At 46.3% G+C, this 24,890-nt stretch overlaps 33 non-coding genes and 19 pseudogenes across 33 annotated transcripts; all 52 read left to right on the forward strand.

The window, feature by feature from the left end:
- Positions 1-3,410: 3,410 nt before the first annotated feature.
- Positions 3,411-3,529, forward strand: LOC117419248 (5S ribosomal RNA; annotated as a pseudogene).
- Positions 3,530-3,643: 114 nt separating this feature from the next.
- On the forward strand, positions 3,644-3,772 carry LOC117967427 (5S ribosomal RNA; annotated as a pseudogene).
- A 114-nt stretch (positions 3,773-3,886) lies between these two features.
- LOC117419175 (5S ribosomal RNA) lies at positions 3,887-4,005 on the forward strand. The gene has a single exon (XR_004661910.2). It is a non-coding gene; the product is annotated as a 5S ribosomal RNA (ribosomal RNA).
- A 114-nt stretch (positions 4,006-4,119) lies between these two features.
- LOC131716490 (5S ribosomal RNA) lies at positions 4,120-4,238 on the forward strand. The gene has a single exon (XR_009315444.1). It is a non-coding gene; the product is annotated as a 5S ribosomal RNA (ribosomal RNA).
- Positions 4,239-4,338: 100 nt separating this feature from the next.
- On the forward strand, positions 4,339-4,457 carry LOC117419221 (5S ribosomal RNA). Its single transcript, XR_004662056.2, has one exon. It is a non-coding gene; the product is annotated as a 5S ribosomal RNA (ribosomal RNA).
- Positions 4,458-4,571: 114 nt separating this feature from the next.
- LOC131716500 (5S ribosomal RNA) lies at positions 4,572-4,690 on the forward strand. Its single transcript, XR_009315445.1, has one exon. It is a non-coding gene; the product is annotated as a 5S ribosomal RNA (ribosomal RNA).
- A 100-nt stretch (positions 4,691-4,790) lies between these two features.
- On the forward strand, positions 4,791-4,909 carry LOC117418937 (5S ribosomal RNA). The gene has a single exon (XR_004546972.2). It is a non-coding gene; the product is annotated as a 5S ribosomal RNA (ribosomal RNA).
- A 101-nt stretch (positions 4,910-5,010) lies between these two features.
- On the forward strand, positions 5,011-5,129 carry LOC117419179 (5S ribosomal RNA). Its single transcript, XR_009313703.1, has one exon. It is a non-coding gene; the product is annotated as a 5S ribosomal RNA (ribosomal RNA).
- Positions 5,130-5,229: 100 nt separating this feature from the next.
- LOC131716511 (5S ribosomal RNA) lies at positions 5,230-5,348 on the forward strand. The gene has a single exon (XR_009315446.1). It is a non-coding gene; the product is annotated as a 5S ribosomal RNA (ribosomal RNA).
- Positions 5,349-5,457: 109 nt separating this feature from the next.
- On the forward strand, positions 5,458-5,576 carry LOC131716522 (5S ribosomal RNA). The gene has a single exon (XR_009315447.1). It is a non-coding gene; the product is annotated as a 5S ribosomal RNA (ribosomal RNA).
- Positions 5,577-5,690: 114 nt separating this feature from the next.
- On the forward strand, positions 5,691-5,819 carry LOC131715496 (5S ribosomal RNA; annotated as a pseudogene).
- Positions 5,820-5,919: 100 nt separating this feature from the next.
- LOC131716532 (5S ribosomal RNA) lies at positions 5,920-6,038 on the forward strand. The gene has a single exon (XR_009315448.1). It is a non-coding gene; the product is annotated as a 5S ribosomal RNA (ribosomal RNA).
- Positions 6,039-6,138: 100 nt separating this feature from the next.
- LOC131716543 (5S ribosomal RNA) lies at positions 6,139-6,257 on the forward strand. The gene has a single exon (XR_009315449.1). It is a non-coding gene; the product is annotated as a 5S ribosomal RNA (ribosomal RNA).
- Positions 6,258-6,371: 114 nt separating this feature from the next.
- Positions 6,372-6,490, forward strand: LOC131712368 (5S ribosomal RNA). The gene has a single exon (XR_009314261.1). It is a non-coding gene; the product is annotated as a 5S ribosomal RNA (ribosomal RNA).
- A 114-nt stretch (positions 6,491-6,604) lies between these two features.
- Positions 6,605-6,723, forward strand: LOC131711815 (5S ribosomal RNA). The gene has a single exon (XR_009313704.1). It is a non-coding gene; the product is annotated as a 5S ribosomal RNA (ribosomal RNA).
- Positions 6,724-6,837: 114 nt separating this feature from the next.
- LOC117967361 (5S ribosomal RNA) lies at positions 6,838-6,956 on the forward strand. The gene has a single exon (XR_004661980.2). It is a non-coding gene; the product is annotated as a 5S ribosomal RNA (ribosomal RNA).
- Positions 6,957-7,056: 100 nt separating this feature from the next.
- Positions 7,057-7,175, forward strand: LOC131716553 (5S ribosomal RNA). The gene has a single exon (XR_009315451.1). It is a non-coding gene; the product is annotated as a 5S ribosomal RNA (ribosomal RNA).
- Positions 7,176-7,289: 114 nt separating this feature from the next.
- Positions 7,290-7,408, forward strand: LOC117967362 (5S ribosomal RNA; annotated as a pseudogene).
- A 99-nt stretch (positions 7,409-7,507) lies between these two features.
- On the forward strand, positions 7,508-7,616 carry LOC131716548 (5S ribosomal RNA; annotated as a pseudogene).
- Positions 7,617-7,723: 107 nt separating this feature from the next.
- Positions 7,724-7,842, forward strand: LOC131712452 (5S ribosomal RNA). The gene has a single exon (XR_009314343.1). It is a non-coding gene; the product is annotated as a 5S ribosomal RNA (ribosomal RNA).
- A 100-nt stretch (positions 7,843-7,942) lies between these two features.
- On the forward strand, positions 7,943-8,061 carry LOC131711679 (5S ribosomal RNA). Its single transcript, XR_009313567.1, has one exon. It is a non-coding gene; the product is annotated as a 5S ribosomal RNA (ribosomal RNA).
- An 8,022-nt stretch (positions 8,062-16,083) lies between these two features.
- On the forward strand, positions 16,084-16,203 carry LOC131714381 (5S ribosomal RNA; annotated as a pseudogene).
- Positions 16,204-16,303: 100 nt separating this feature from the next.
- Positions 16,304-16,422, forward strand: LOC131720602 (5S ribosomal RNA). The gene has a single exon (XR_009319499.1). It is a non-coding gene; the product is annotated as a 5S ribosomal RNA (ribosomal RNA).
- Positions 16,423-16,522: 100 nt separating this feature from the next.
- LOC131712197 (5S ribosomal RNA) lies at positions 16,523-16,641 on the forward strand. Its single transcript, XR_009314090.1, has one exon. It is a non-coding gene; the product is annotated as a 5S ribosomal RNA (ribosomal RNA).
- A 100-nt stretch (positions 16,642-16,741) lies between these two features.
- Positions 16,742-16,870, forward strand: LOC131713989 (5S ribosomal RNA; annotated as a pseudogene).
- Positions 16,871-16,970: 100 nt separating this feature from the next.
- On the forward strand, positions 16,971-17,089 carry LOC131709953 (5S ribosomal RNA). The gene has a single exon (XR_009311817.1). It is a non-coding gene; the product is annotated as a 5S ribosomal RNA (ribosomal RNA).
- A 100-nt stretch (positions 17,090-17,189) lies between these two features.
- On the forward strand, positions 17,190-17,308 carry LOC131709754 (5S ribosomal RNA). Its single transcript, XR_009311616.1, has one exon. It is a non-coding gene; the product is annotated as a 5S ribosomal RNA (ribosomal RNA).
- Positions 17,309-17,422: 114 nt separating this feature from the next.
- Positions 17,423-17,541, forward strand: LOC131713483 (5S ribosomal RNA; annotated as a pseudogene).
- Positions 17,542-17,652: 111 nt separating this feature from the next.
- On the forward strand, positions 17,653-17,770 carry LOC131713733 (5S ribosomal RNA; annotated as a pseudogene).
- A 100-nt stretch (positions 17,771-17,870) lies between these two features.
- LOC131716452 (5S ribosomal RNA) lies at positions 17,871-17,979 on the forward strand (annotated as a pseudogene).
- A 100-nt stretch (positions 17,980-18,079) lies between these two features.
- On the forward strand, positions 18,080-18,198 carry LOC131712858 (5S ribosomal RNA). Its single transcript, XR_009314746.1, has one exon. It is a non-coding gene; the product is annotated as a 5S ribosomal RNA (ribosomal RNA).
- Positions 18,199-18,298: 100 nt separating this feature from the next.
- Positions 18,299-18,417, forward strand: LOC131713086 (5S ribosomal RNA). The gene has a single exon (XR_009314974.1). It is a non-coding gene; the product is annotated as a 5S ribosomal RNA (ribosomal RNA).
- Positions 18,418-18,517: 100 nt separating this feature from the next.
- On the forward strand, positions 18,518-18,636 carry LOC131716563 (5S ribosomal RNA). The gene has a single exon (XR_009315452.1). It is a non-coding gene; the product is annotated as a 5S ribosomal RNA (ribosomal RNA).
- Positions 18,637-18,736: 100 nt separating this feature from the next.
- On the forward strand, positions 18,737-18,855 carry LOC131709780 (5S ribosomal RNA). Its single transcript, XR_009311643.1, has one exon. It is a non-coding gene; the product is annotated as a 5S ribosomal RNA (ribosomal RNA).
- A 114-nt stretch (positions 18,856-18,969) lies between these two features.
- On the forward strand, positions 18,970-19,088 carry LOC131712651 (5S ribosomal RNA). The gene has a single exon (XR_009314542.1). It is a non-coding gene; the product is annotated as a 5S ribosomal RNA (ribosomal RNA).
- A 100-nt stretch (positions 19,089-19,188) lies between these two features.
- LOC131711753 (5S ribosomal RNA) lies at positions 19,189-19,307 on the forward strand. Its single transcript, XR_009313641.1, has one exon. It is a non-coding gene; the product is annotated as a 5S ribosomal RNA (ribosomal RNA).
- A 114-nt stretch (positions 19,308-19,421) lies between these two features.
- On the forward strand, positions 19,422-19,540 carry LOC131712943 (5S ribosomal RNA). The gene has a single exon (XR_009314831.1). It is a non-coding gene; the product is annotated as a 5S ribosomal RNA (ribosomal RNA).
- A 114-nt stretch (positions 19,541-19,654) lies between these two features.
- LOC131712540 (5S ribosomal RNA) lies at positions 19,655-19,774 on the forward strand. The gene has a single exon (XR_009314431.1). It is a non-coding gene; the product is annotated as a 5S ribosomal RNA (ribosomal RNA).
- A 100-nt stretch (positions 19,775-19,874) lies between these two features.
- LOC131713967 (5S ribosomal RNA) lies at positions 19,875-19,992 on the forward strand (annotated as a pseudogene).
- A 100-nt stretch (positions 19,993-20,092) lies between these two features.
- On the forward strand, positions 20,093-20,211 carry LOC131716566 (5S ribosomal RNA). The gene has a single exon (XR_009315453.1). It is a non-coding gene; the product is annotated as a 5S ribosomal RNA (ribosomal RNA).
- A 100-nt stretch (positions 20,212-20,311) lies between these two features.
- Positions 20,312-20,430, forward strand: LOC131710960 (5S ribosomal RNA). The gene has a single exon (XR_009312842.1). It is a non-coding gene; the product is annotated as a 5S ribosomal RNA (ribosomal RNA).
- A 100-nt stretch (positions 20,431-20,530) lies between these two features.
- LOC131713216 (5S ribosomal RNA) lies at positions 20,531-20,649 on the forward strand (annotated as a pseudogene).
- A 100-nt stretch (positions 20,650-20,749) lies between these two features.
- Positions 20,750-20,868, forward strand: LOC131709846 (5S ribosomal RNA). Its single transcript, XR_009311710.1, has one exon. It is a non-coding gene; the product is annotated as a 5S ribosomal RNA (ribosomal RNA).
- Positions 20,869-20,968: 100 nt separating this feature from the next.
- LOC131716567 (5S ribosomal RNA) lies at positions 20,969-21,087 on the forward strand. Its single transcript, XR_009315454.1, has one exon. It is a non-coding gene; the product is annotated as a 5S ribosomal RNA (ribosomal RNA).
- Positions 21,088-21,187: 100 nt separating this feature from the next.
- On the forward strand, positions 21,188-21,307 carry LOC131713450 (5S ribosomal RNA; annotated as a pseudogene).
- A 111-nt stretch (positions 21,308-21,418) lies between these two features.
- Positions 21,419-21,542, forward strand: LOC131714053 (5S ribosomal RNA; annotated as a pseudogene).
- A 323-nt stretch (positions 21,543-21,865) lies between these two features.
- On the forward strand, positions 21,866-21,974 carry LOC131716166 (5S ribosomal RNA; annotated as a pseudogene).
- Positions 21,975-22,074: 100 nt separating this feature from the next.
- LOC131715745 (5S ribosomal RNA) lies at positions 22,075-22,183 on the forward strand (annotated as a pseudogene).
- A 100-nt stretch (positions 22,184-22,283) lies between these two features.
- LOC131716472 (5S ribosomal RNA) lies at positions 22,284-22,392 on the forward strand (annotated as a pseudogene).
- A 114-nt stretch (positions 22,393-22,506) lies between these two features.
- Positions 22,507-22,615, forward strand: LOC131715746 (5S ribosomal RNA; annotated as a pseudogene).
- A 100-nt stretch (positions 22,616-22,715) lies between these two features.
- On the forward strand, positions 22,716-22,834 carry LOC131717432 (5S ribosomal RNA). The gene has a single exon (XR_009316319.1). It is a non-coding gene; the product is annotated as a 5S ribosomal RNA (ribosomal RNA).
- A 114-nt stretch (positions 22,835-22,948) lies between these two features.
- Positions 22,949-23,057, forward strand: LOC131716365 (5S ribosomal RNA; annotated as a pseudogene).
- Positions 23,058-24,890: the final 1,833 nt, after the last annotated feature.

Consider the following 24,890-nt stretch of genomic DNA (forward strand, 5'->3'; position numbering starts at 1 on the left):
CATGCTGCTTTCTCTTTTCAAGTCCTGTTTAATAAGTTGCATAAAGGACCAGGGTTGTGGTGTCTTAATAATCCATTTTTGAAAGAAGATTTGTTTAGTAAGGGAATTGAAATATTAATTAGGGATAGTATGAAGTGTCCATTGTTTCAAAATGAAAAACGAATATGGTGGGATAATTTAAAATACAATATAAAGAAATACTGCATTCAATATGGGATAAATAGAAATAAAATTAAAATTAAGAATGAGCAGGAGGTTCAGGTAGAACTTAAACGTGAATATGAGAAGGCAGCAGAACTGATGGATATGAATTATAACAGAATTGAGGAATTGCAAGACAAAATTAAAGGAATTGAAAACGAGCGCTGTGAGGGGGCAATACTAAGATCCAAAGCCAGACATGTGGTGGAGGGAGAGAAAAGCACTACATTCTTTTTTGGGCTTGAAAAACAAAGACAACAGGATTCCTATATAGAAGAACTGACTAAAAGTAATGGGGAAGTAACTAAAGAACAGGGTGAAATCTTAAAAGAAGTTTGTAATTTTTACACAGGGCTTTTTAAAAAACTAGGTACAATTTTGGAGGAGAGGGAGAAAATACTTTCTTTTATAGCAACTAAAGTGAGTGAGGAAGACAGGGAGAGTTGTGAGAAGGAGATTAGGTTGGAGGAACTGGAAGACGCCTTGCAGGATATGACAACTAATAAAAGTCCTGGTTCAGATGGGTTAACCCTGGAATTTTATCTTAAATTTAAAAATCTTATCTGCCCTATTTTATTACAAGTATTTAAAGAGGTTAAAGAGAAAGGTCTTTTAAGTCCAACAATGAGAATGGGGATAGTTACTTTAATCTACAAGAAACAAGGAGATAAAGCCTTATTAAAAAACTATCGGCCCATAAGTCTGTTGAATTGTGATTATAAGGCACTAACAAGGATTTTCACAAATCGTTTGAAAGCGGTATTGCCTAAGATAATATCCTCCTCCCAAACTTATTGTGTGCCAGGAAGGGATATAGCGGATACAATATGTTCGGTAAGGGATGTAGTTAGTTACTTGAAAATGGAGCAAAAAGAAAGCTATATTTTAAAAGTAGATCAGGAAAAAGCCTTTGATAGGGTGGAACATGATTACTTATTAGAGGTGCTGCAGAGATTTGGTTTTGGGAATAGTTTTACCTCATGGGTTAAGATTTTTTATACCAATATTTTTAGTAGGGTAAAATGTAATGGCAATCTGACTGAGTTCTTCCCAGTGGAGAGGTCAGTGAGACAGGGATGTCCTCTCTCTGCTTTGCTGTATTCAGTAATTGCAGAACCCCTGAGCCTGGCAATACAAGGGAATAAAGACATAATTGGAGTCCCAATTCCTGGTTGTAATGAAAAATCAATTATATATCAGCATGCAGATGACACCACACTCACAGTGTCGAGTTTAGACAGCATCCCAAAAATAATGGAAGTGTTCACATCTTACTGTTCTGCTTCAGGGGCAAAAATCAATATTGATAAATCAGAAATTCTCCCTGTAAGGAAAAGCAATACACTTTTAGATATACCTTTCAAAATTGCAGAGGAAAGCCTTCAGATCTTGGGGGTATATATTGGATTAGAAGAGAGGTCAGTGGCTGAAAAGAACTGGCAGGAAAAGATAATCAAAATGAGGGCCATCTTGAATTTGTGGAGTGGCAGGGAGTTGACTCTGAAGGGTAAAGTCTTGGTCATTAATAGTCTGTTTCTTTCCAGGATATGGTATTTACTGAGTGTTAAGGAGATCCCCCAGTGGGCTGAGAAAGAGATTAAAAACATGATGGTTAGGTTTCTGTGGGCTGGGAAACCTGCTAAGATCAGCTATAATACAGTCATTGGGAAAATCAGTAAAGGAGGGCTAATGCTGGCAGATATTGAGCTAAAACGAAAGAGCTTTCGAATTAAAGTGGTTAAAAAGTTTTTAGACCCTACGAATAACAGTGTATGGAAGCACTTTCTGAAACATTTCTTATCAAATTGTGGGGGTTTGGGAATGGGGGAAGAAATTCTATTAATGTGTCTTAAACCTTCAATGGTAAAGGATGTTCCCTGGATTTATAAAGAAGTTCTAGTGGCTTGGTCCGAGTTCTTGCAGCATGTCTCTTTTAAGCCAGAGACCAGAGAACAAATATTGGAGCAGCCTCTTTTTTTGAACCCACTGTTAAAAGTGCAAGGTGTGACACTTTATAAAAAGAGTTTTATAGAAGCAGGTGTTAGTAAAATTAAAGACATTATGTACGTTTTTAAAGAAGGCTTTTTACCCAGTTTGGCAATAGTTGACTTGGTAAAAGAAAAGAACGAAGATATTCCCATTAGTATAATAATAAAGGAGTACAGTAAAATACAAAGTGCCGTCCCTGAGAGTTGGGTGAGGGTTATTAATCAAGAACATAACAGCAAACTGTCACGTGGAGTTTCTTTGCCTGTGTTTCTTCTAAAAAGGGAAAATAAATACTTTAACATTATTGAATGTACGACCAAATTGTTCTATTTAGTGTTAATGAGTGTGGTTTTTAAAAAGCCAACGTCGGAGCAATTCTGGCAAAAAATATTTCCAAACTTTAAAATCTGTACAATTTGGAATAATGTAAGACAGACTTATAAATCTCCCGAATGTGAAGAAAATGATTTTAAACTGAGGCACAATTGCATCTTTACAAAGTGGCTCCTTTTTAAAATGCACAAAAGTGACAATGCCTTGTGTTCAGTGTGTCAAAGTAGAGAGGAAGGATTATTGCATCTATTTGTAAAATGCACTGAACTGCAGGGGCTGAGGGAATACTTGAGGGGTTTAATAGAGGGGTTCTTTAAATTTGCAGAGCAGAATGTACTCAATACATTGTCATGGGAGGAAATGTTTTTGTTTGGATTGACTGATAAAATAGATAATGTTAACACTCTAGCGGTGAACTTATTTTTGAGTTATGCAAGGTATACAATTTTAAAGAGAAGAAACATGGCAGAGTTTCATAATATGAAAGTAGATATTGTAAAATTGTATATTTTTTATGTGAAGAAAAATATTTCATATATATTTCATTACTGTGTAGAACATAAACAAATGGAGCATTTTGATGAAAAAATTCTCTATAACAATATTTTTCTTAGGAAAACACATAACAGCCTTGTTTTCAAGTTGTAAATATTGTACAATGTTAGAAAAATAAATAAATAAAAAAAAAAAAAAAAAAAAAATAAGCCTGATCTCAGAAGCTAAGCAATGTTGAGCTTGGTTAGTACTTGGATGGGAGACCACCTGGGAATATCAAGTGCTGCAGGCATTACATTTTACAATTGAAATGTGTGGAGGACAAAAGGAAATTTTGGAGGAATCACCCCCAGCTCACTAAACATAAAAGTCATGAAAGCAAAAATGCTATCGCCTGCGGCCACACCACCTTGAATAAGCCTGATCTCGTCTGATCTCAGAAGCTAAGCAATGTTGGGCTTGGTTAGTACTTGGATGGGAGACCACCTGGGAATATCATGTGCTCCAGGCATTACTTTTTTGTAATTACATTTTACAATTGAAATGTGTGGAGGACAAAAGGAAATTTTGGAAGAATCACCCCCAGCTCACTAAACATAAAAGTCATGAAAGCAGAAATGCAATCGATTGCGGCCACACCACCTTGAATAAGCCTGATCTCGTCTGATCTCATCTAATCTCAGAAGCTAAGCAATGTTAGGCTTGGTTAGTACGTGGATGGGAGACCACCTGGGAATATCAAGTGCTGCAGGCATTACATTTTTGTAATTACATTTTACAATTGAAATGTGTGGAGGACAAAAGGAAATTTTGGAGGAATCACCCCCAGCTCACTAAACATAAAAGTCATAAAAGCAGAAATGCAATCGCCTGCGGACACACCACCTTGCATACGCCTGATCTCGTCTGATCTCAGAAGCTAAGCAATGTTGGGCTTGGTTAGTACTTGGATGGGAGACCACCTGGGAATATCAAGTGCTGCAGGCATTACTTTTTTGTAATTACATTTTACAATTGAAATGTGTGGAGGACAAAAGGAAATTTTGGAAGAATCACCCCCAGCTCACTAAACATAAAAGTCATGAAAGCAGAAATGCAATCGCCTGCGGCCACACCACCTTGAATAAGCCTGATCTCGTCTGATCTCAGAAGCTAAGCAATGTTGGGCTTGGTTAGTACTTGGATGGGAGACCACCTGGGAATATCAAGTGCTGCAGGCATTACATTTTACAATTGAAATGTGTGGAGGACAAAAGGAAATTTTGGAAGAATCACCCCCAGCTCACTAAACATAAAAGTCATGAAAGCAGAAACGCAATCGCCTGCGGCCACACCACCTTGAATACGCCTGATCTCGTCTGATCTCAGAAGCTAAGCAATGTTGGGTTTGGTTAGTACTTGGATGTGAGACCACCTGGGAATATCAAGTGCTGCAGGCATTACATTTTTGTAATTACATTTTACAATTGAAATGTGTGGAGGACAAAAGGAAATTTTGGAGGAATCACCCCCAGCTCACTAAACATAAAAGTCATGAAAGCAGAAATGCAATTGCCTGCGGCCACACCACCTTGAATAAGCCTGATCTCGTCTGATCTCAGAAGCTAAGCAATGTTGGGCTTGGTTAGTACTTGGATGGGAGACCACCTGGGAATATCAAGTGCTGCAGGCATTACATTTTACAATTGAAATGTGTGGAGGACAAAAGGAAATTTTGGAGGAATCACCCCCAGCTCACTAAACATAAAAGTCATGAAAGCAGAAATGCAATCGCCTGCGGCCACACCACCTTGAATAAGCCTGATCTCGTCTGAGCTCAGAAGCTAAGCAATGTTGGGCTTGGTTAGTACTTGTATGGGAGACCACCTGGGAATATCAAGTGCTGCAGGCATTACATTTTTCCAATTGAAATGTGTGGAGGACAAAAGGAAATTTTGGAGGAATCACCCCCAGCTCACTAAACATAAAAGTCATGAAAGCAGAAATGCAATCGCCTGCGGCCACACCACCTTGAATAAGCCTGATCTTGTCTGATCTCAGAAGCTAAGCAATGTTGGGCTTGGTTAGTACTTGGATGGGAGACCACCTGGGAATATCAAGTGCTGCAGGCATTACATTTTACAATTGAAATGTGTGGAGGACAAAAGGAAATTATTGAGGAATCACCCCCAGCTCCCTAAACATAAAAGTCATGAAAGCAGAATTGCAATCGCCTGCGGCCACACCACCTTGAATAAGCCTGATCTCGTCTGATCTCAGAAGCTAAGCAATGTTGGGCTTGGTTAGTACTTGGATGGGAGACCACCTGGGAATATCAAGTGCTGCAGGCATTACATTTTACAATTGAAATGTGTGGAGGACAAAAGGAAATTTTGGAGGAATCACCCCCAGCTCACTAAACATAAAAGTCATAAAAGTCATGAAAGCAGAAAAGCAATCGCCTGCGGCCACACCACCTTGAATAAGCCTGATCTCGTCTGATCTCAGAAGCTAAGCAATGTTGGGCTTGGTTAGTACTTGGATGGGAGACCACCTGGGAATATCAAGTGCTGCAGGCATTACATTTTTGTAATTACATTTTACAATTGAAATGTGTGGAGGACAAAAGGAAATTTTGGAGGAATCACCTTCAGCTCACTAAACATAAAAGTCATGAAAGCAGAAAGGCAATCGCCTTCGGCCACACCACCTTGAATAAGCCTGATCTCGTCTGATCTCGTCTGATCTCAGAAGCTAAGTAATGTTGGGCTTGGTTAGTACTTGGATGGGAGACCACCTGGGAATATCAAGTGCTGCAGGCATTACATTTTACAATTGAAATGTGTGGAGGACAAAAGGAAATTTTGGAGGAATCACCCCCAGCTCACTAAACATAAAAGTCATGAAAGCAGAAATGCAATTGCCTGCGGCCACACCACCTTGAATAAGCCTGATCTCGTCTGATCTCAGAAGCTAAGCAATGTTGGGCTTGGTTAGTACTTGGATGGGAGACCACCTGGGAATATCAAGTGCTGCAGGCATTACATCTTACAATTGAAATGTGTGGAGGACAAAAGGAAATTTTGGAGGAATCACCCCCAGCTCACTAAACATAAAAGTCATGAAAGCAGAAATGCAATCGCCTGCGGCCACACCACCTTGAATAAGCCTGATCTCGTCTGATCTCAGAAGCTAAGCAATGTTGGGCTTGGTTAGTACTTGGATGGGAGACCACCTGGGAATATCAAGTGCTGCAGGCATTACATTTTTGTAATTACATTTTACAATTGAAATGTGTGGACGACAAAAGGAAATTTTGGAGGAATCACCCCCAGCTCACTAAACATAAAAGTCATGAAAGCAGAAATGTAACCGCCTGCGGCCACACCACCTTGAATAAGCCTGATCTCGTCTGATCTCAGAAGCTAAGCAATGTTGGGCTTGGTTAGTACTTGGATGGGAGACCACCTGGGAATATCAAATGCTGCAGGCATTACATTTTTGTAATTACATTTTACAATTGAAATGTGTGGAGGACAAAAGGAAATTTTGGAGGAATCACCCCCAGCTCACTAAACATAAAAGTCATGAAAGCAGAAATGCAATCGCCTGCGGCCACACCACCTTGAATAAGCCTGATCTTGTCTGATCTCAGAAGCTAAGCAATGTTGGGCTTGGTTAGTACTTGGATGGGAGACCACCTGGGAATATCAAGTGCTGCAGGCATTACATTTTTGTAATTACATTTTACAATTGAAATGTGTGGAGGACAAAAGGAAATTTTGGAGGACTCACCCCCAGCTCACTAAACATAAAAGTCATGAAAGCAGAAATGCAATCGCCTGCGGCCACACCACTTTGAATAAGCCTGATCTCGTCTGATCTCAGAAGCTAAGCAATGTTGGGCTTGATTAGTACTTGGATGGGAGACAACCTTGGAATTTCAAGTGCTGCAGGCATTACATTTTACAATTGAAATGTGTGGAGGACAAATGGATATTTTGGAGGAATCACCCCCAGCTCACTAAACATAAAAGTCATGAAAGCAGGAATGCAATCGCCTGCGGCCACACCACCTTGAATAAGCCTGATCTCGTCTGATCTCAGAAGCTAAGCAATGTTGGGCTTGGTTAGTACTTGGATGGGAGACCACCTGGGAATATCAAGTGCTGCAGGCATTACATTTTTGTAATTACATTTTACAATTGAAATATGTGGAGGACAAAAGGAAATTTTGGAGGAATCACCCCCAGCTCACTAAACATAAAAGTCATGAAAGCAGAAATGCAATCGCCTGCGGCCACACCACCTTGAATAAGCCTGATCTGTTCTGATCTCAGAATCTAAGCAATGTTGGGCTTGGTTAGTACTTGTATGGGAGACCACCTCGGAATATCAAGTGCTGCAGGCATTACATTTTACAATTGAAATGTGTGGACGACAAAAGGAAATTTTGGAGGAATCACCCCCAGCTCACTAAACATAAAAGTCATGAAAGCAGAAATGCAATCGCTGCGGTCACACCACCTTGAATAAGCCTGATCTCAGAAGCTAAGCAATGTTGAGCTTGGTTAGTACTTGGATGGGAGACCACCTGGGAATATCAAGTGCTGCAGGCATTACATTTTTGTAATTACAATTGAAATGTGTGGAGGACAAAAGGAAATTTTGGAGGAATCACCCCCAGCTCACTAAACATAAAAGTCATGAAAGCAGAAATGCAATCGCCTGCGGCCACACCACCTTGAATAAGCCTGATCTCGTCTGATCTCAGAAGCTAAGCAATGTTGGGCTTGGTTAGTACTTGGATGGGAGATCACCTGGGAATATCAAGTGTTGCAGGCATTACATTTTACAATTGAAATGTGTGGAGGACAAAAGGAAATTTTGGAGGAATCACCCCCAGCTCACTAAACATAAAAGTCATGAAAGCAGAAATGCAATCGCCTGCGGCCACACCACCTTGAATAAGCCAGATCTCGTCTGATCTCAGAAGCTAAGCAATGTTGGGCTTGGTTAGTACTTGGATGGGAGACCACCTGGGAATATCAAGTGCTGCAGGCATTACATTTTACAATTGAAATGTGTGGAGGACTGTGGCAAAGCGCCCCGCCCCTGTGTGCATTTGTGTTATGTGTTGTATGTTGCGTGGGTAAATGTTGGTGTATAGATTGGTACACGGGATATAAACGGGTCTGTGTTTCACGTATATTTAAAGTGTAGATTTGTATTTAGGCACGAGGAGAGCACAAATCACTTCACGTGCTGGTTAAATGTAATATGTGAGCACGGGGTTGCACAGAATTAATTCACGTGCTGGGATTCAAGTGAATAATTAATTAGTAATTGAATCCCAGCACAAACAGTATAAATAAATGCACGGTTAGTCACTCGTGGTTGGGTGTTCGGAAGAGGAGAACGGGTGAGAGAGAGAGGAGAGTTAAAATAAGTAAAATCATTAAACGTAAAGATAAGTTTGTTTGTACTCACCGTGTCTGTCTGTCTGTCTGTGCACCGTTTGTTTAGTGTTAGTCCGTTTTGTATGTCTATTTATTTTGGCGTGTAGTGCCGTGTCCTGTTTTTGTGCTGTTTGAAACCTTTTATTTTGTTAATAAACGCTGAGTGCAGCCATTGCACTCAGCTCATCACAACCACTGTCTGTGTATTCCTTTTCTGGTCTGACGCCACCCACTCTGGCCGTCTTTGTGACACGTGGTGTCATCGTGGGATAGCCGCGCCTCCAAGCGTCAGACCAGGAGGGGTCTGGAAAAAAAAAAAAAAAAAAAAAAAAAAAGTCAATGGCAGAAGACGCCATCAAACTGCGGGGCTGTTTCCTAGAGAATGCTGGGCTGGAGGCCCAGGCTCTGCCCATAGTCGTTCGGGCCCTGTGGATGATGGACAGTGAGAGATGGGAGGCCTATCAGGAGGAACACACCCCAAACACCTTGGAGGAAGGTGTGGAGTTTGTCCTCAGCTACCTGGAGGCAACCATAAATGGAACAGCAGCCCAGGTAGCAGGACCACCAGCAGAGGAGTACCTGCTGTCCCCATCTCCACCAGCAGAGGGTGAGTACCTGCTGTCCCCATCTCCACCAGCAGAGGGTGAATGCCTGCTGGTTTTGCCTTCACAGCCCGAGTGGGAGGAACCCGAACGTCCTACGCCTGAGTGGGAGGAACCCGAACGTCCTACGCCTGAGTGGGGGGAACCCGAGTGTCCACAGCCCAAAAGGGAGGAGTCGGGGCGTCCACAGCCCAAAAGGGAGGAGGTCGAGGATGATGGCTGGGAGGTTTTTTTAAAGAACCTCGCAGCAGAGTTATGCCCTGGCTGTGGGGCTTATGGGCACACGTTAGCCATATGCCCCACCCAGTATGAAGAGGAGGAACCAGCGCCCAGACGGGGGGACCGCGAGCGTCCAGCGCCCAGACGGGGGGACCGCGAGCGTCCAGCGCCCAGACGGGGGGACCGCGGGAATCCGAAGCCTGAGAGGCAGCTGTTCCCACCTTCACCAGCAGAGCAAGAATGCCTGCTGGTTTCCCCATCACAACCAGCAGAGGTAAAATGCCTGCTGGTTTCCCCAGCACAACCAGCAGAGGAAGAATGCCTGCTGGTTTCCCCAGCCCAACCAGCAGAGGAAGAATGCCTGCTGGTTTCCCCAGCACAACCAGCAGAGGAAGAATGCCTGTTGGTTTCCCCAGCACAACCAGCAGAGGAAGAATGCCTGCTGGTTTCCCCAGCACAACCAGCAGAGGAAGAATGCCTGCTGGTTTCCCCAGCACAACCAGCAGAGGAAGAATGCCTGCTGGTTTCCCCTTCAGAAGCAGAGCCGCACCAGTCCGCAGCAAGAGAGGCAGAGCAGCACCAGTCCCCTGAAAAAGGGGGAGACTACACGCTGCTCCCACCTCCATCGGCAGGAGACTACACGCTGCTCCCACCTTCACCGGCAGGAGCAGAGCAGCCGGAGCTGCCTCTGCCACTTCCAGGAGCAGAGGAGCAGGAGCTGCCTCTGCCTCCGTGTGACAGTCTGGCTCGCAGTGGTGTGGTGGATGACGTCACGGACCAGGAAGTAACTGACTCCAAACAGTGGATGGGCGGGTGAAACTGAGTGCAAAAGCACTCAGCGTATTTAATAACAAACAAACAAAATATTTAAACAAAATACAAACAAAAGGGCACGAGGGCCAAACGAATAAATAAACAAACAAGTAAGTGCCGTGCTGGATTATCCAGCACGTATTAGCAATTGTTTTTTAAATATTATTCCTTCTCTCCGCTCCCCGTACTCTCTACTCCAACACCCCAACATCAAGTGCAGAGAGCTGCAGGTTTATATACTCTGGCCGAGGGATTAACTAGTTGGCAATTATCTTATTATCCCCCGGCCAGAGTCTGCACGCGTTTGGTAAGGATGCATGACTGTCAGCTATTTAAGTAATCAGTAGCTGATCAGCCATGCATCCTCACGGGGTTTTTAAATAATAATAAAAGACGCGGCGCTTTTACCCGCGCCGCAAACAAAAATACAAATAATAATAAATAGGGGCGGGACACTCCGCCACACATGCCCCCCCTTGTGCGCAGCACACATGGCCCCAACGGCCACCTCCCCCCTCAGTCTTAAAGTCCCGGAAGAGGGGGAAGCAAGTTACTTCTGGGGGGTGGCCATGGTGGAATCTCTGGCACCCCCCCATTCTTCGTGGCCGGCAGCTCCCTCTTCCGGGGCTCCCGCCACACTCTATCCTGCCGCGAAAGTGCGGCTGGGGGAGCTGGTCTCCTGACCTCTCCCCCCTTCTTCATGGCCGGCAGTTCCCCTCCGTGGGGCTCCGACCACATGATCTCCAGCCGCGAAAGTGCGGCTGGGGAAGCTGGTCTCCTGACCTCCCCCCCTTTCTTCATTTCTGGCAGCTCCCTTTCATGGAGCTCCGGCCATCGTGTAGCGACCCCAGGCGAAGCAGGATCCCTGGCGACCCCAAGTGAAGCCGGACCCTCGACGACCCCAGGCGAAGCAGGATCCCTGGCGACCCCAGGCAAAGCAGGATCCCCGGCGACCCTAGGCGAAGCCGGACCCTCGACGACCCCAGGCGAAGCAGGATCCCTGGCGACCCCAGGCGACGGCAGCAGCAGCGGACCCTCGGAAGGCGACGGCAGCAGCGGCGGACCCTCGGAAGGCGACGGCAGCAGCGGCGGACCCTCGGAAGGCGACGGCAGCAGCGGCGGACCCTCGGAAGGCGACGGCAGCAGCGGCGGACCCTCGGAAGGCGACGGCAGCAGCGGCGGACCCTCGGAAGGCGACGGCAGCAGCGGCGGACCCTCGGAAGGCGACGGCAGCAGCGGCGGACCCTCGGAAGGCGACGGCAGCAGCGGCGGACCCTCGGAAGGCGAACTCGGGAGGGGAGCCCCTGGCCATGGAGGCGGCAGCGGGAGCTCCACTTCTCCCTCGTACCCTGTGTCCTGTAGAGAACAAAAGGCAGCCCCAGGCGATGCAGAACAGCCATCCCCAGGCAATGGCAATGGTGGGAGGGGAAAGCAGTCCTCCCACAGCGGCTGAGACGGAACCAGCAGGTATTTACCCTCTGCTGGTGGAGCTGGGAGTGGCAAGCAGTCCTCCCACGGCGGCTGAGGCGGAACCAGCAGGTATTCACCCTCTGCTGGTGGAGGTGGGAGGGGCAAGCAGTCCTCCCACGACGGTTGAGGCAGAACCAGCAGGCATTCACCCTCTGCTGGTGGAGGTGGGAGGGGCAAGCAGTCCTCCCACGACGGTGGAGGCGGAACCAGCAGGCATTCACCCTCTGCTGGTGGAGGTGGGAGGGGCAAGCAGTCCTCCCACAACGGTGGATGTGGAACCAGCAGGCATTCACCCTCTGCTGGTGGAGGTGGCGGAGGCAGAGGCAGCTCTTGCTGCTCTGCTCCTGGTGATGGTGGAGACAGAAGCAGCTCCTGCTGCTCTGCTCCTGGTGGTGGTGGAGACAGAGGCAGCTCCTGCTGCTCTGCTCCTGGTGGTGGTGGAGGCAGAGGCGATGGGGCGGATGCTGGCCACTCAGAGGGAGGCTGTGGCGGTTCTGGCTCCCTCTGCTGTGGCGGCTGGGCTGGTGTGTGCCGTGCTCCCTTCAGCAGCATAAATAGAGGCTGCTGGGGAACATCAGCATCCTGCCCTTCTCCCCCCCAGAAAAATTCAGGGGGTTGAGCCTGTAACTCCTCCCCTTCTGGCTCTTGGGACTGCAGCTTGGGTCCTAAGGCTGTGGAAGCGCAGACTTCCACCTCTTGGGCTATGGACGCACCGACTCCCCCCTCTTTGGGCTGTGGACGCACCGACTCCTCCCTCTTGGGCTGTGGACGCACCGACTCCTCCCTCTTGGGCTGTGGACGCACCGACTCCCCCCTCTTGGGCGTAGGACGTTCGGGCTCCTCCCACTCGGGCGTAGGACGTTCGGGCTCCTCCCACTCGGGCGTAGGACGTTCGGGCTCCTCCCACTCGGGCGTAGGACGTTCGGGCTCCTCCCACTCGGGCGTAGGACGTTCGGGCTCCTCCCACTCGGGCGTAGGACGTTCGGGCTCCTCCCCAGGCTGTGGAGGCGAAACCAGCAGGCATTCTCCCTCTGCTGGTGGAGACGGTAGCGATGGCTCCTCTCCCTCTGATGCTGGAGACGGTAGCGATGGCTCCTCTCCCTCTGATGCTGGAGATGGCAGTGATGGCTCCTCTCCCTCTGATGCTGGAGACGGTAGCGATGGCTCCTCTCCCTCCGATGCTGGAGACGGCAGCGATGGCTCCTCTCCCTCCGATGCTGGAGACGGCAGCGATGGCTCCTCTCCCTCTGGCGCTGGAGACGGCAGCGATGGCTCCTCTCCCTCTGGCGCTGGAGACGGCAGCGATGGCTCCTCTCCCTCTGGCGCTGGAGACGGCAGCGATGGCTCCTCTCCCTCTGGCGCTGGAGACGGCAGCGATGGCTCCTCTCCCTCTGGCGCTGGAGACGGCAGCGATGGCTCCTCTCCCTCTGGCGCTGGAGACGGCAGCGATGGCTCCTCTCCCTCTGGCGCTGGAGACGGCAGCGATGGCTCCTCTCCCTCTGGCGCTGGAGACGGCAGCGATGGCTCCTCTCCCTCTGGCGCTGGAGACGGCAGCGATGGCTCCTCTCCCTCTGGCGCTGGAGACGGCAGCGATGGCTCCTCTCCCTCTGCTAGTGGAGACGGTAGCGATGGCTCCTCTCCCTTTTGTGCTGGAGATGGCAGCAGCAGGGTCTCTCCCATATCCGCAGCCAGGTAGTTGAACACCATGGCTGCGATGTCTGGGAGGGAAGCTGGGTGGTGTTGCTGTTCCCAGGCCTCCCAGCGCTCCCCATCTCTTGCCCACAGGAGGTTGATCACAGCAGGGAGGGCGTCCACGATATCCCTCTCAGGCTCCGCCAGCCAGTCCCAGATCCCCTCTGAGGAGAGTGGACCAGTCCGCCTCAGAGGATGCAGAGGCAGCTCCTGCTCCTTTCCCTCGGACGGTGGTGGTGGAGGTGAAACCAGCAGGTATTCTTCCCCTGCTAGTGGAGCCATTGGCTGTGGACACTCGGCCTCCCCCCTCTTGGGCTGTGGACGGACCGACCCCTCATCCTCCGGTTCCTGCTCTGGGCCATCCTCCTCCCATATGTGCGCAGGATGTGCGCAGGATTCAGACTCCTCCCTCACCTGCCATGGAGGGGGTTGGTCGGGTGCTACATGCCCAACCTCACCAATGGCAAAGCACCATTCCTCACCCCTCAGACAGGTGAGGCAGACGTCCAGCACAGCAGAGACCCGGCGGGACTTGCGACCAGCCCCGCGCTGTTGCACCTGCTGCTGCTGTTTCCTCCTTCTTCCCATTATTTAGTTTGGGAAAAAAAAAACGAACAAACAAAAAAACACACTTTCCTGTCCTGGTCCGGCTGTTGGAGGCGTTGTTTGTCCCACGCTGGACACCATATGTGACAGTCTGGCTCGCAGTGGTGTGGTGGATGACGTCACGGACCAGGAAGTAACTGACTCCAAACAGTGGATGGGCGGGTGAAACTGAGTGCAAAAGCACTCAGCGTATTTAATAACAAACAAACAAAATATTTAAACAAAATACAAACAAAAGGGCACGAGGGCCAAACAAATAAATAAACAAACAAGTAAGTGCCGTGCTGGATTATCCAGCACGTATTAGCAATTGTTTTTTAAATATTATTCCTTCTCTCCGCTCCCCGTACTCTCTACTCCAACACCCTAACATCAAGTGCAGAGAGCTGCAGGTTTATATACTCTGGCCGAGGGATTAACTAGTTGGAAATTATCTTATTATCCCCCGGCCAGAGTCTGCACACGTTTGGTAAGGATGCATGACTGTCAGCTATTTAAGTAATCAGTAGCTGATCAGCCATGCATCCTCACGGGGTTTTTAAATAATAATTAAAGATGCGGCGCTTTTACCCGCGCCGCAAACAAAAATACAAATAATAATAAATAGGGGCGGGACACTCCGCCACACTCCGCCACCTACATCGGCAGGAGCAGAGCAGCCGGAGCTGCCTCTGCCTCCGCCACCTACACCGGCAGGAGCAAAGGAGCAGGAGCTGCCTCTGCCACTTCCAGGAGCAGAGGAGCAGGAGCTGCCTCTGCCACTTCCAGGAGCAGAGGAGCTGCCTCTGCCTCTGCCACTGCCAGAAGCAGAACAGCAGGAGCTGTCTCTGCTTCCCATACCTCCACCACGGGGAGTACGGTGGCCGTAGCCCCAGAAAGGGGAGCTGTCGGCCACGAAGAAGGGGGAGGAGGTCTGGAGACCACCAACCCCAGCAGCAGTTTCGCTGCCGGAGATCGTGGGGGAGGTCAGGAGACCTGCTCCCACTGCAGCAGTTTCGCTGCCGGAGATCGTGGGGGAGGTCCGGAGACCTGCTCCCACTGCAGCAGTTTCGCTGCCGGAGATCGTGGGGGAGGTCCGGAGACCTGCTCCCACTGCAGCAGTTTCGCTGCCGGAGATCGTGGGGGAGGTCCGGAGACCTGCTCCCACTGCAGCTTCTTCGCTGCCGGCAGTACTGTGGTCGGAGCCCCACCAAAGGGAGCTACCGGCTACAAAGAAGGGGGACGAGGTCTGGAGACCACTTTCCCCAGCAGCAGTTTCGCTGCAGGAGTTCTTGTGGCCGGAGCTCCACAGGAGGGAGCTGCCGGCTACGAAGAAGGGGGAGGTCGGGGGACCACCTGCCCCCGCAGCTTTTTCGCTGCAGGACGGGACCAACAGGCTGTCAGCCGTGCCACTACCGGCAGGGGTGCTGACAGCATGGCCAGCCATGGGCCCACTGAAGCCTCCCTTCCCAGCCCGAGACTTTGTCCTGGACTGCTGGATTTTTAAGGGGGGAGGTGGCCGTTGAGGCCATGTGTGCTGCGCACAAGGGGGGGTATATGTGGCAAAGCGCCCCGCCCCTGTGTGCATTTGTGTTGTGTTGTATGTTGCGTGGGTAAATGTTGGTGTATAGATTGGTACACGGGATATAAACGGGTCTGTGTTTCACGTATATTTAAAGTGTAGATTTGTATTTAGGCACGAGGAGAGCACAAATCACTTCACGTGCTGGTTAAATGTAATATGTGAGCACGGGGTTGCACAGAATTAATTCACGTGCTGGGATTCAAGTGAATAATTAATTAGTAATTGAATCCCAGCACAAACAGTATAAATAAATGCACGGTTAGTCACTCGTGGTTGGGTGTTCGGAAGAGGAGAACGGGTGAGAGAGAGAGGAGAGTTAAAATAAGTAAAATCATTAAACGTAAAGATAAGTTTGTTTGTACTCACCGTGTCTGTCTGTCTGTCCGTGCACCGTTTGTTTAGTGTTAGTCCGTTTTGTATGTCTATTTATTTTGGCGTGTAGTGCCGTGTCCTGTTTTTGTGCTGTTTGAAACCTTTTATTTTGTTAATAAACGCTGAGTGCAGCCATTGCACTCAGCTCATCACAACCACTGTCTGTGTATTCCTTTTCTGGTCTGACGCCACCCACTCTGGCCGTCTTTGTGACAAGGACAAAAGGAAATTTTGGAGGAATCACCCCCAGCTCACTAAACATAAAAGTCATGAAAGCAGAAATGCAATCGCCTGCGGCCACACCACCTTGAATAAGCCTGATCTCGTCTGATCTCAGAAGCATTAGCAATGTTGGGCTTGGTTAGTACTTGGATGGGAGACCACCTGGGAATATCAAGTGCTGTAGGCATTACATTTTACAATTGAAATGCGTGGAGGACAAAAGGAAATTTTGGAGGAATCACCCCCAGCTCACTAAACATAAAAGTCATGAAAGCAGAAATGCAATCGCCTGCGGCCACACCACCTTGAATAATCCTGATCTCGTCTGATCTCAGAAGCTAAGCAATGTTGGGCTTGGTTAGTACTTGGATGGGAGACCACCTGGGAATATCAAGTGCTGCAGGCATTACATTTTACAATTGAAATGTGTGGAGGACAAAAGGAAATTTTGGAGGAATCACCCCCAGCTCAATAAACATAAAAGTCATGAAAGCAGATATGCAATCGCCTGCGGCCACACCACCTTGAATAAGCCTGATCTCGTCTGATCTCAGAAGCTAAGCAATGTTGGGCTTGGTTAGTACTTGGATGGGGGACCACCTGGGAATATCAAGTGCAGCAGGCATTACATTTTACAATTGAAATGTGTGGAGGACAAAAGGAAATTTTGGAGGAATCACCCCCAGCTCACTAAACATAAAAGTCATGAATGCAGAAATGCAATCGCCTGCGGCCACACCACCTTGAATAAGCCTGATCTCGTCTGATCTCGTCTGATCTCAGAAGCGAAGCAATGTTGGGCTTGGTTAGTACTTGGATGGGAGACCACCTGGGAATATCAAGTGCTGCAGGCATTACATTTTACAATTGAAATGTGTGGACGACAAAAGGAAATTTTGGAGGAATCACCCCCAGCTCAATAAACATAAAAGTCATGAAAGCAGATATGCAAGCGCCTGCGGCCACACCACCTTGTATAAGCCTGATCTCGTCTGATCTCAGAAGCTAAGCAATGTTGGGCTTGGTTAGTACTTGGATGGGAGACCACCTGGGAATTTCAAGTGCTGCAGGCATTACATTTTACAATTGAAATGTGTGGAGGACAAAAGGAAATTTTGGAGGAATCACCCCCAGCTCACTAAACATAAAAGTCATGAAAGCAGAAATGCAATCGCCTGCGGCCACACCACCTTGAATAAACCTGATCTCGTCTGATCTCAGAAGCTAAGCAATGTTGGGCTTGGTTAGTACTTGGATGGGAGGCCACCTGGGAATATCAAGTGCTGCAGGCATTACATTTTTGTTATTACATTTTACAATTGAAATGTGTGGAGGACAAAAGGATATTTTGGAGGAATCACCCCCAGCTCACTAAACATAAAAGTCATGAAAGCAGGAATGCAATCGCCTGCGGCCACACCACCTTGAATAAGACTGATCTCGTCTGATCTCAGAAGCTAAGCAATGTTGGGCTTGGTTAGTACTTGGATAGGAGACCACCTGGGAATATCAAGTGCTGCAGGCATTACATTTTTGTAATTACATTTTACAATTGAAATGTGTGGACAAAAGGAAATTTTGGAGGAATCACCCCCAGCTCACTAAACATAAAAGTCATGAAAGCAGCAATGCAATCGCCTGCGGCCACACCACCTTGAATAAGCCTGATCTCGTCTGATCTCAGAAGCTAAGCAATGTTGGCTTGGTTAGTACTTGGATGGGAGACCACCTGGGAATTTCAAGTGCTGCAGGCATTACATTTTACAATTGAAATGTGTGGAGGACAAAAGGAAATTTTGGAGGAATCACCCCCAGCTCACTAAACATAAAAGTCATGAAAGCAGAAATGCAATCGCCTGCGGCCACACCACCTTGAATAAGTCTGATCTCAGAAGCTAAGCAATGTTGGGCTTGGTTAGTACTTGTATGGGAGACCACCTCGGAATATCAAGTGCTGCAGGCATTACATTTTACAATTGAAATGTCTGGAGGAAAAAAGGAAATTTTGGAGGAATCACCCCCAGCTCACTTAACATAAAAGTCATGAAAGCAGAAATGCAATCGCCTGCGGCAACACCACCTTGAATAATCCTGATCTCGCCTGATCTCAGAAGCTAAGCAATGTTGGGCTTGGTTAGTACTTGGATGGGAGACCACCTGGGAATATCAAGTGCTGCAGGCATTACATTTTACAATTGAAATGTGTGGAGGACAAAAGGAAATTTTGGAGGAATCACCCCCAGCTCACTAAACATAAAAGTCATGAAAGCAGAAATGCAATCCCCTGCGGCCACACCACCTTGAATAAGCCTGATCTCGTCCGATCTCAGAAGCTAAGCAATGTTGGTCTTGGTTAGTACTTGGATGGGAGACCACCTGGGAATATCAAGTGCTGCAGGCATTACATTTTACAATTGAAATGTGTGGAGGACAAAAGGAAATTTTGGAGGAATCACCCCCAGCTCACTAAACATAAAAGTCATGAAAGCAGCAATGCAATCGCCTGCGGCCACACCACCTTGAATAAGCCTGATCTCGTCTGATCTCAGAAGCTAAGCAATGTTGGGCTTGGTTAGTACTTGGATGGGAGACCACCTGGGAATATCAAGTGCTGCAGGCATTACATTTTACAATTGAAATGTGTGGTGGACAAAAGGAAATTTTGGAGGAATCACCCCCAGCTCACTAAACATAAAAGTCATGAAAGCAGAAAAGCAATCGCCTGCGGCCACACCACCTTGAATAAGCCTGATCTCGTCTGATCTCAGAAGTTAAGCAATGTTGGGCTTGGTTAGTACTTGGATGGGAGACCACCTGTGAATATCAAGTGCTGCAGGCATTACATTTTTGTAATTACATTTTACAATTGAAATGTGTGGAGGACAAAAGGAAATTTTGGAGGAATCACCCCCAGCTCACTAAACATAAAAGTCATGAAAGCAGAAATGCAATCGCCTGCGGCCACACCACCTTGAATAAGCCTGATCTCGTCTGATCTCAGAAGCTAAGCAATGTTGGGCTTGGTTAGTACTTGGATGGGAGACCACCGGGGAATATCAAGTACTGCAGGCATTACATTTTACAATTGAAATGTGTGGAGGACAAAAGTAAATTTTGGAGGAATCACCCCCAGCTCACTAAACATAAAAGTCATGAAAGCAGAAATGCAATCGCCTGCGGCCACACCACCTTGAATAAACCTGATCTCGTCTGATCTCAGAAGCTAAGCAATGTTGGGCTTGGTTAGTACTTGGATGGGAGACCACCTGGGAATATCAAGTGCTGCAGGCATTACATTTTTGTTATTACATTTTACAATTGAAATGTGTGGAGGACAAAAGGATATTTTGGAGGAATCACCCCCAGCTCACTAAACATAAAAGTCATGAAAGCAGGAATGCAATCGCCTGCGGCCACACCACCTTGAATAAGACTGATCTCGTCTGATCTCAGAAGCTAAGCAATGTTGGGCTTGGTTAGTACTTGGATGGGAGACCACCTGTGAATATCAAGTGCTGCAGGCATTACATTTTTGTAATTACATTTTACAATTGAAATGTGTGGAGGACAAAAGTAAATTTTGGAGGAATCACCCCCAGCTCACTAAACATAAAAGTCATGAAAGCAGAAATGCAATCGCCTGCGGCCACACCATTTTGAATAAGCCTGATCTCGTCTGATCTCAGAAGCTAAGCAATGTTGGGGCTTGGTTAGTACTTGGATGGGAGACCACCTGGGAATATCAAGTGCTGCAGGCATTACATTTTACAATTGAAAATTGTGGAGGACAAAAGGAAATTTTGGAGGAATAACCCCCAGCTCACTAAACATAAAAGTCATGAAAGCAGAAATGCAATCGCCTGCGGCCACACCACCTTGAATAAACCTGATCTCATCTGATCTCAGAAGCTAAGCAATGTTGGGCTTGGTTAGTACTTGGATGCGAGACCACCTGGAATATCAAGTGCTGCAGGCATTACATTTCACAATTGAAATGTGTGGAGGACAAAAGGAAATTTTGGAGGAATCACCCCCAGCTCAATAAACATAAAAGTCATGAAAGCAGATATGCAATCGCCTGCGGCCACACCACCTTGAATAAGCCTGATCTCGTCTGATCTCAGAAGCTAAGCAATGTTGGGCTTGGTTAGTACTTGGATGGGAGACCACCTGGGAATATCAAGTGCTGCAGGCATTACATTTTACAATTGAAATGTGTGGAGGACAAAAGGAAATTTTGGAGGAATCACCCCCAGTTCAATAAACATAAAAGTCATGAAAGCAGATATGCAATTGCCTGCGGCCACACCACCTTGAATAAGCCTGATCTCGTCTGATCTCAGAAGCAAAGCAATGTTGGGCTTGGTTAGTACTTGGATGGGGGACCACCTGGGAATATCAAGTGCTGCAGGCATTACATTCTACAATTGAAATGTGTGGAGGACAAAAGGAAATTTTGGAGGAATCACCCCCAGCTCACTAAACATAAAAGTCATGAAAGCAGAAATGCAATCCCCTGCGGCCACACCACCTTGAATAAGCCTGATCTCGTTTGATCTCAGAAGCGAAGCAACGTTGGGCTTGGTTAGTACTTGGATGGGAGACCACCTGGGAATATCAAGTGCTGCAGGCATTACATTTTACAATTGAAATGTGTGGAGGACAAAAGGAAATTTTGGAGGAATCACCCCCAGCTCAATAAACATAAAAGTCATGAAAGCAGATATGCAATCGCCTGCGGCCACACCACCTTGTATAAGCCTGATCTCGTCTGATCTCAGAAGCTAAGCAATGTTGGGCTTGGTTAGTACTTGGATGGGAGACCACCTGGGAATATCAAGTGCTGCAGGCATTACATTTTACAATTGAAATGTGTGGAGGACAAAAGGAAATTTTGGAGGAATCACCCCCAGCTCACTAAACATAAAAGTCATGAAAGCAGAAATGCAATCGCCTGCGGCCACACCACCTTGAATAAGCCTGATCTCGTCTGATCTCAGAAGCTAAGCAATGTTGGGCTTGGTTAGTACTTGGATGGGAGACCACCTGGGAATATCAAGTGCTGCAGGCATTACATTTTACAATTGAAATGTGTGGACGACAAAAGGAAATTTTGGAGGAATCACCCCCAGCTCACTAAACATAAAAGTCATGAAAGCAGAAATGCAATCGCCTGCGGCCACACCACCGTGAATAAGCCTGATCTCGTCTGATCTCAGAAGCTAAGCAATGTTGGGGCTTGGTTAGTACTTGGATGGGAGACCACCTGGGAATATCAAGTGCTGCAGGCATTACATTTTTGTAATTACATTTTACAATTGAAATGTGTGGATAAAAGGAAATTTTGGAGGAATCACCCCCAGCTCACTAAACATAAAAGTCATGAAAGCAGAAATGCAATCGCCTGCGGCCACACCACCTTGAATAAGCCTGATCTTGTCTGATCTCAGAAGCTAAGCTAAGCAATGTTGGGCTTGGTTAGTACTTGGATGGGAGACCACCTGGGAATATCAAGTGCTGCAGGCATTACATTTTTGTAATTACATTTTACAACTGAAATGTGTGGAGGACAAAAGGAAATTTTGGAGGAATCACCCCCAGCTCACTAAACATAAAAGTCATGAAAGCAGAAATGCAATCGCGTGTGGCCACACCACCTTGAATAAGTCTGATCTCAGATGCTAAGCAATGTTGAGCTTGGTTAGTACTTGGATGGGAGACCACCTGGGAATATCAAGTGCTTCAGGCATTACATTTTACAATTGAAATGTGTGGACGACAAAAGGAAATTTTGGAGGAATCACCCCCAGCTCACTAAACATAAAAGTCATGAAAGGAAAAATGCAATCGCCTGCGGCCACACCACCTTGAATAAGTCTGATCTCAGAAGCTAAGCAATGTTGGACTTGGTTAGTACTTGGATGGGAGACCACCTGGGAATATCAAGTGCTGCAGGCATTACATTTTACAATTGAAATGTGTGGAGGACAAAAGGAAATTTTGGTGGAATCACCCACAGCTCACTAAACATAAAAGTCATGAAAGCAGAAATGCAATCGCCTGCGGCCACACCACCTTGAATAAGTCTGATCTCAGAAGCTAAGCAATGTTGGGCTTGGTTAGTACTTGGATGGGAGACCACCTGGGAATATCAAGTGCTGCAGGCATTACATTTTACAATTGAAATGTGTGGCGGACATAAGGAAATTTTGGAGGAATCACTCCCAGCTCACTAAACATAAAAGTCATGAAAGCAGAAATGCAATCGCCTGCAACCACACCACCTTGAATAAGTCTGATCTCAGAAGCTAAGCAATGTTGGGCTTGGTTAGTACTTGGATGGGAGCCCACCTGGGAATATCAAGTGCTGCAGGCATTACATTTTTGTAATTACATTTTACAATTGAAATGTGTGGAGGACAAAAGGAAATTTTGGAGGAATCACCCCCAGCTCACTAAACATAAAAGTCATGAAAGCAGAAATGCAGTCGCCTGCGGCCACACCACCTTGAATAAGTCTGATCTCAGAAGCTAAGCAATGTTGGGCTTGGTTAGTACTTGGATGGGAGACCACCTGGGAATATCAAGTGCTGCAGGCATTACATTTTACAATTGAAATGTGTGGAGGACAAAAGGAAATTTTGGAGGAATCACCCCCAGCTCACTAAACATAAAAGTCATGAAAGCATAAATGCAATCGCCTGCGGCCACACCACATTGAATAAGCCTGATCTCGTCTGATCTCAGAAGCTAAGCAATGTTGGGCTTGGTTAGTACTTGGATGGGAGACCACCTGGGAATATCAAGTGCTGCAGGTATTACATTTTTGTAATTACATTTTACAATTGAAATGTGTGGAGGACAAAAGTAAATTTTGGAGGAATCACCCCCAGCTCACTAAACATAAAAGTCATGAAAGCAGAAATGCAATCGCCTGTGGCCACACCACCTTGAATAAGTCTGATCTCAGAAGCTAAGCAATGTTGGGCTTGGTTAGTACTTGGATGGGAGACCACCTGGGAATATCAAGTGCTTCAGGCATTACATTTTACAATTGAAATGTGTGGAGGACAAAAGGAAATTTTGGAGGAATCACCCCCAGCTCACTAAAAATAAAAGTCATGAAAGCAGAAATGCAATCGCCTGCGGCCACACCACCTTGAATAAGTCTGATCTCAGAAGCTAAGCAATGTTGGGCTTGGTTAGTACAAAACGAAATCTCGGAGGAATCACCCCCAGCTCACCGAATATAAGTCATAAAAGCAGACACTGCACGAAAATAAAGGTTTACAAATTTAGTACATTTGTAAACAATTTATGAACCTTAAGTTTGCAGGGGTTTACAACGTCATAGTAAACCATTTTGTAATCTGTATGTTTACATTAAGTTTACACACACCTATGTGAGTAAACATTATGTTTACAATGTTTGCACAATGTTTGTAAATTACACACCAAAAAACCTTAGGTTTACAAAAGGTTTGCAGGTGTATAGGAAACCGCATGTAAAATTTAAGTTTGCAGAATGTTTACAAGAAACATATTGTCGCAGGTGACGCTGAACTAGTTATTCCATATAGTAAAACATTAGACTCCATTGCATGGAGGATCTCAGTAAGCTACAGTAAATGGTTCATCAAATGAAACAGATTCAGTTATGTTAAGTTTGCTATTGATGATGTGGAAAAGAACAGTAATTGGATACCAGAAAATATGAATAACAGTGAGTTTTGGCCTCCTTTAGTGTTCTGGATGGAAGGCGTACCTCGCAAAGTGACTCTGTGCGAACAGAAGGGAATGTATAGTAACAATGTATACAGATCCAGAACTTTTGTACATGGTGCAGAATTAACCCTGACACACAAATTGAAACATAATCCTCTTGTTATGTGTGCATGTAATATGTGCCAAAGCAAGTCATCAGTGACTGGGCCCAAACTTTGTCCAGCCTGTAGTCATTTAGCTAAACACTGTAGAATCTTGTTTGAATGTAATGATTCTGAAGGAATTTCTTTTTCTCATCTAAATGTAGATCCAAAGGATATTAAGAGGATTGAATGCATAAATTGTGAAGGAGATCATTTAGTGAAATAAGCACATCTAGGTAAATTGGAATTTGTAGAAGGTGTCCCAGCTAAACGTGTCCAAGTATCTTGTAGGTACGAAGTGAGGAAGATGGCGTCTCACACCTGTGATGCTAAACTTTGGATAAAGGGGCCTGTTGTCGTTTTCGTGGAACCAACCAGAGCTGAACCCGGCACAGAAGAATCCTGCTGGAAACATGGGGATATGCTGAATATGTACTAGGCGATTTCAAATATGGAATGTATTATAAAATGAAGTGTCAAAGATATTAGGAAGGATAAAGAAAGAGTATCCTTGTACCACTAGTATGTGGCTCTCTTGCTCCATGAAATAGGTCAGTCCTCTCTTGTTTGGAATTACACATGTATTCAATTAAATACTTAGTAGTCTGAGATTCCCTAAGAAAATATATATAATGAACGATTTACCACTAGTATATCTTATCTTCAGAAAGCATGACGCTTGATAAAAAGCACCATTCCGTCTAAAAGTGAACGTTAATCTACAAATGTATGCCCTAAAAACACAAGATAAGAAGAGACTCTTTATGACCAAAAGATTAACTAACAGCCAGAGGTCTTGAGAAAAAAATTCTGTCTCGGCTGGATTTTGTATGAACAAAGAGAAGGGTCAAGCCTAGTTGAATGCAGTTATACTGGCCTATATTTGGATTTAAATCTTAAGAGGGATTCACCAAAGTAATATTATAGCAACTGATAAACAGAGGTAAATTAATTGAAAGATTATCTTATAATGAAACAGGTTCAGTGCTAATTGACACTGTTTATA

The sequence above is a fragment of the Acipenser ruthenus genome, chromosome 44 (assembly GCF_902713425.1).
Source record: "Acipenser ruthenus chromosome 44, fAciRut3.2 maternal haplotype, whole genome shotgun sequence".
Classification (NCBI taxonomy): domain Eukaryota; kingdom Metazoa; phylum Chordata; class Actinopteri; order Acipenseriformes; family Acipenseridae; genus Acipenser; species Acipenser ruthenus.